Source organism: Protopterus annectens, chromosome 2.part0 (genome assembly GCF_019279795.1).
Source record: "Protopterus annectens isolate FY-2018-M chromosome 2.part0, PAN1.0, whole genome shotgun sequence".
Taxonomy (NCBI): Eukaryota; Metazoa; Chordata; order Ceratodontiformes; family Protopteridae; genus Protopterus; species Protopterus annectens.
The window spans coordinates 896,375,877-896,382,696 of record NC_056728.1 but is presented as its reverse complement, the minus strand read 5'-3'; the positions used below and the strand labels follow the sequence as shown (position 1 = coordinate 896,382,696).

At 40.2% G+C, this 6,820-nt stretch overlaps 1 pseudogene; it reads right to left on the bottom strand.

The window, feature by feature from the left end:
- Window positions 1-570: 570 nt before the first annotated feature.
- On the bottom strand, window positions 571-3,363 carry LOC122793877 (annotated as a pseudogene).
- Window positions 3,364-6,820: the final 3,457 nt, after the last annotated feature.

Here is a 6,820-nt window from a genome sequence, read left to right as displayed (position 1 = left end):
GAGCTGCAGTGGCTTCATCAACATTCTTCAATTTTTCTTTGCATAACATTTGTCAAACAGCTACTTGGTCTTCCTCTCACACTTTTATTAAACATTACAAGTTGGACTGTAGTTCCAGAGCCAGAGCTACTTTTGGAGTTTCTATCCTGAAAAGTGTTCTGCCTTGAGGCCACCCAGGAATTATGCAGCCAGGAATTCTAACCCATATGTCAGATTGGATGGACTGGATGAATAAGATACACAGGACAGTAAAGTTATGTACTTACCATAATGCCAGATCCAGTCATCCTAGTCCATGCAATATGACAACCCCCCTCCTCCCTCCCTGGTCTGCAGGACCTGCAGTATTTTCCATCCTGGATCAAAGGCAGTGCAAGCATGCATTAGGTTCAGGTGCCAAACTCGATCTGATCTAGTCAGGGGGAGCAGGGCATTGTAGGAATGTAGATCTTTGGAGGGGGTCAAGACTGAAGCACTGAACTGGACTGATCAGATCTGACAGGGGGCTCAACCCATTAGTCATATTGGACAAACTAGGATGAAAGCATGTGCCATAATGGTAAGTATATAACTTTCCTTTTCTTTAAAAAACTAACCTGCCTCACAATGGTCTAATCCCAGTTCATGTTCCCTATTAGTGGGTGAACAATCCAAAGATTTGTTATTTCTTCTTAACAGTGATAGGAAGAGCCAACACTGAAGGATCAAAAAGCAATGTCACTATGAACACTTGGCCGCCACAAGCCAGTTATCCCTGTGGTGACTTTTCTGACACCTCCTGCTTAAAACTCAAAAAGCCAGAAGGATCATGAGGCCCCGCTTTCATGGTCTGTATTCGTACTGAAAATCAGGATCAAGTGAGCTTTTGCCCTTCTGCTCCATGGGAGGTTTCTGTCCTCCCTGAGCTCACCTTAAGTCACCTGCATTACTCTTTGACAGGTGCACCACCCCAGTCAAACTCCCCACCTGACACTGTCCCTGGAGCAGGTTGCAACTAGACATCTAGGTGCTTGGAGCCAGAAGCAAGAGCCCCAGTGTGGCTCACTCCCCACCTCACTGTGTAAGTGAAAAATGATAAGTGTAGTGGTATTTCACCAATGGCTGAGGCCTCCCACTTATTCTACACCTCTCATGTCTTCACAGTGCCAGACTGGAGTCAAGCTCAGCAGGGTCTTCTTTCCCCACTGATTCTGCCAAGCCCATTCCCTTGGCTGAGGTTTCTCTAGATAGTAGGTAGGGACAGTGGGAATCTCCTTCATCCATTCATGTGCACCACTAATTAGATGACAAGGCATTTGGCTACCTTAAGAGAGTCATAGTTACTCCCGCCGTTTATCTGTGCATCATTGAATTTCTTCACTTTGACATTCAGAGCATTGGGCAGAAATCACATTGCGTCAACACCCATCTTGGGCCTTCGCAATGCTTTGATTTAATAAAAAGTCAGATTCCCCCAGTCTGCACCAGTTTTAAGTCAGCTGCTAACTGCTGAAGGATGCAGGATGTTGGTTGGGACAGGCACCCACCACAGCTGGGGCAATTCACAGAAAGGGTCTGGTGCATGTCCAAAGTCATCACTGCCATCCACTGGCTACCCCAGGAGGGGGGCATTGTGAGAGGGCAATGCCTTGTCTAGCTGTGGCACCTGCCCAGCCTTGTTTCACATCAGAGCCCAACTGACTAAGCCCTTAGAGCCAATCCTTATCCCAAATTTATGGATCTGACTTGTCAATTTCCTTACCTACATTGTTCTACCATGCCAGTGGCTGTTTACCTTGGAGACCTGCTGCAGATATGGATATTGCACAGCGCGAGACTTACAACCTCTCCCCCGGATTTTAAAAGGGCCAGTGAGAGCTCACCTGACACAGCCAGAACTGTGATGCTTTCCAGAGCACGGACTCCTCTCCTAGTGTGAACCCAAAGAACCAAAGAAAAGAGAACTCTCCCAGGGGCCTCTACTGGCTTCTCTGTGATCATTTGTATCACCGCACTGGATGCTGTGAGGCACTCATCACTGCTGCTCCAAATTCAGGGATCTGAACCCAACTCCCTTTTGATTGGCTGAGGTCGATGGAGGCCATTGCCCATCCCTTCAGAACAGTGCTCACCTATCTCTCAGGACTGACTGACCCATGTTCAACTGCTGTTCACATGGAACTCTTCTCATTTTAGCCTTCATAGCTCTTGTTTGAATATTTGCTACTACCACCAAGATCTGCACTTATGGTGGCTCCACAAGGGCCCTTGCTCTGGGCTTCATTGCCATTGCACCTGGCCTCCTACTTGTTGCACCATAGCCCCCTTGGCTCCCAGCACCAGCGATGGCTGGGTATAGGTCCGATGCTCCAGCGCCATCCATTATCAGGGCTAATTGATTTGGCAGGTGACCTGTTACACAGTCCTTAGTGGATTCTGACTTCCATGGCCACCGTCTTGCTGTCTCTATCAACCAACACCTTTTCTGGGTTCTGTTGAGCAATGGCATTGGGTGCCTCAACCCAGTGTTCAGTTCATCCTGCAGCACCAGTTCTGCTTACCAAAAGTAGCCCACTGGGTGCTGTCATTCCACGCTTGGCTCCAAGCCAGCGAGTCAGGCTTCTTACCCATTTAAAGTTTGAAAATAGGTTGAGATCATTTCATCCCCAAGACCTCTAATCATTTGCTTTACCAGATAAAACTGCATCCGCAGACCACCAGCTATCCTGAGGGAAACTTCAGAAGGAACCAGCTACTAGATGGTTCGATTAATCTTTTGCCCCTGTACCCAGATCAGATGACCGATTTGCATGTCAGGACCACTACGGACCTCTACCAGAGTTTTCTCTTGCTTCTTCCTGCCCAGGCATAATTTACCATCTTTTGGGTCCCACCAGGTATGCTCATGCTCCAGCGGTGCGCCCCCTGCATGGGCCAGGGGGATCACACCTCAGCTGGTGTGCGCTAGCCCTCACTTTCATTGCACTGTGGGGTCTTCTGCCCACCCTCGGACTCACACACCTGTTAGACTCCTTGGTCTGATTTGCCTTTCAAAATAAAGTCCCCATGCATCTGCACAAACCAGTGGCATTTCCAAATGCTTTATCTGCCAAAAGCTGTTAATGATGATGTAATTCTCTGCATAGTCAATGGACTTCTGCTTTTCTGTTTAAACTTTTTCTAAGCATTCTGTCTTGCTTTTAAGCACTTTAAAACCTTTCACACTAAATTAAATGGTAAGCTGCAGAAGTTCTTGCATTACAAAGTTTTGCAGCCACAACAACATAGATTTCTAATTCCAAAATGTCATTTGCTTTGCTATGTGACAACAGCTGCTTACCCCATTGAAGACCAGGGAAGGTAGTACAGTGATAGTTTATACTATGTGTGTTGACAGCTGAGTCACTCTTCCCTTAGTGATAGCTTCTTAAATGCTTGTAGTCAGTTATCCCCTGGTGATGGTTTCTACTAAGAATGCAGTCAGTCCTCCCCTGGTGACAGTTTCAAATATGCATTCAGTTAGTCCTCCTTTGTAAACAAAGATTTCTGTTTGGTGGATGTTACAAATGGACAGCATTTAGCTGTCTCCAGGGAGAAGGAAGTAAATGAGTCTGGTGAACTGATTCAGATAACAGAACTGGTGACAGGAGGGCTTGCAGGTGATGTTCTGTTAAAAATAATTGAGGAAGATGATCCAGTTCTGCTGTTTCATGGGGTGAGATGGCATGTAACATCTTTGAAGTGCTGAGGATGGTAATGTGGAAAAGGAACCAGGAGATGTGACAGCAAAGATTGCAGCAGTTAGAACTTATGCAGCAGTGACAGAAAGTAAAACAGAAAAGCGGCAACAAACTGTGAAGTTGCCTGGTTTTGTGGCAGCAGATAATGCAGTAACTAAAACATAAGCAGCAGTGACAGTTGGCAAAAAAGGAGAGCACCAACAAACTGTAAGTAATACTGCTTTTAAAAAGAAGAGAAGAAGACTGTAAGACTAGGAACAAAACTTAACACTATTATAGACAGATATTACTTATGGGACAGTGTGTTAACTGTTCTGGGTTTTAAAGCTCGAGAAATTGGTCTTTTATATATTTTGTGACAGAAGTTTTGTGACTTAACATTTGAAACTAATGGACTGATGAAAATTCTGGAACTATGTAACAAAAAGAACATTTATCCTCGGAACAATTATTTGTTTTCTGGTAGTAACTTAACTTAAAAAAATTACTTTACAGTTTAGAACTAATGAACTAGAAGATGACAATGTTAAGAAAATGCATGCAGGCTCTGTGTGAAATGGTTGATAATATTATGAAAGTTAGAGATGGAGGATGGAGGTTGGAAGCTGATTTGAAATATGAAAATAAAAAATGGCGAAACACATCAAGTGTTATTTTGTGGCTGTTTATACAAGGATAGTAAGATATGCTGGCCAGCCTTTAATCATGTTTCTTTTGTGGAGACGTTTCTCATTTCATTAATTAATTGCGACAAGGTACAATATAACCAGTGTGGGGAGAAAGGACATACAGTAAGAAGATGTGTGCCTAAATGTAAGGTTTGTAAAAAATGGGGACACATTTGGATGAACTGTTAAGCACAAACAGTAAATAATGAAAACAGATGAGGAATGGAGAAAACATACACAAGGAAGAGCAACCAAAAGCTGGGAGAGAGGGTAAACTAGGCAAAGAAGAAACTGTAGAAGAAGAAAAAAATATGGAGGGAAAAATGATGAGAGAGGGTGGATGTAGGAAGGGAGGTGAGGAGACGAGATTTTTTGAAGTTCTGATCATTAAAAAATCTGATTCTAAGGATCAAGGGTTATTTGTACATAATTCAAGAAAAAAATATTCATTTTGGAAAGAGTAAAAAATAAGAAAATGTAAATTATAAAATATTTCCCTTAAACTTAAAAAGAAGAAAAAAATTTTAGGGTACTTTTAGTAAACGTAAAAGTTATTATTAACAATGTAAAAAAATGATAGGGATGCTGGAATGGCGTGCTAAATGTGATGTGGATGTTACTCTGTTACAGGATGTAAGATTCTTGACAAGTGAAGAAAGACTGCAAACAGAAATATTTTGGAGTAGAAAGTTAATATGGAACTTTTAGGAAGTGAACCCTGTTCTGGAGTGGTTTTGTGTGAAAAAAAAAACAGTGAAATACTGGATGTAACATTGGAGAGGATGGGAAAGTTAACTGTTGTGGATGTGATGTAGCGAGAACATGTTTACAGAATTATAGCATTATATGCATATATAACTAGCATGGAGAGAAAGATAGTGAGATAATCTGTTTCATTAAATATTAGAATATGTGGTGGTTAACATGAAAATGATAATTGCAGGGGACTTTAATTTTGATTTAAGTGGCCAATGTAAAAAGAAAGGGAAAGACGTAAAAACAAAGGAAGTGATACAATGTGTAAATTAGCTGTGTAGAACAAAAGTCAATCAGTTTATAGAAGGGGGAACTTGGCTCTGAAATGGATTATTTTGTATTATAAAAGGCTTGGGGGTAGCAGATGGTGATATAGTTTTGACAGTTTTTTTTCAGGCTATTTACCAATATGGATGGAGATGATGGAAGAAACGGAATATATCAAAATAGGAAAGGGAATAAAAAGAATAAATGAGAAATTGCTGGATTAAACTGGAGAATGAGTAGTATTGTAATTATGGAAGGATCACGTAACTATGAAGGACTTTTATAAAAATAGTGGATTGAATTTAAAAAGAAGTATAAAATGTGTTTTTAATGGCTGGATGGTGTAACAAAGGAAGAGAAGGTGAAGTATGGGAACATGTATAAAAATATATTACAGAATTTAGAGAATACTACAAAACAATATTACGATATGAAAAAAATATATAAAGGAAAGTGAGAAAAAGTTAAGGCATAGCTGTCTAGGCAGAGATATTATTTACTAGGGAGAAGGGAGGAGGTATCTGCATATCTGGGTAAAATAGTAAAGGAGGATATCAGTATAATTAGAGAAAATAAAAAACGTAAAAAGAGAGGTAAACGGAACATAAGAGCAAATTATGAGTACTGTAGAACAGCATGTGGAAAATATGAAAAGAATAAAAAAGGAAAATGAGAGAATAGAAAGGAAAATAAAATCCAGAACAAGTTTAGGAAGAATTTGAAAAAGAAAATCCTATTAGTGAATTGCATGATGTACTTAGGAAATTAAGTGTTGACTCAGTATCAGGCCCAGATGGGGTATGGAATGTACAAGAAACTGTTGGTTGGCAAAGAGAGTATTTTGTAAATGTAAATGAATTTTTGAAAGAAGGGTTTGTTTATGAAGAGTTGTGTATAAAAAGGAATGGTAAAAAGAACACAGGAACAAATTATGAGTATTGTAGTACAGCATGTGGAAAATATTTATGAGTAAAACAAAGGAAAATGAGAGATAATGCAAAGTAAAAAATCCAGAATGATTTAAGCAAGAATTTGAAAAAGAAATTGCAACTAGTGAATTGGTTGAACTACTTAAGAAAGTAAATGTTGACTCAGTATCATGCCCAGATGATACAGACTATGGAATGTACAAGAAATTAATGGATTGACAAAGAGAGTATTTTGTAAATGTACTAAATGAATGGTTGAAGGAAAGGTTTGTTTATGAAGAGTTATGTAGTGGGATATCAAAATTTATATGGAAGAAAGATGAGAAGAATGAAATAATAAACTGAATGTTCATGACACTAAATAATAGGTTATAATTTTTATGAGAATAATACAGAGGAGATGGAAGCAAGGATGAGGGTATTATGGATGAGAATATATATGGTATAAAGGAAAAGAGATGCTAAGAATTAGTTATGAAAG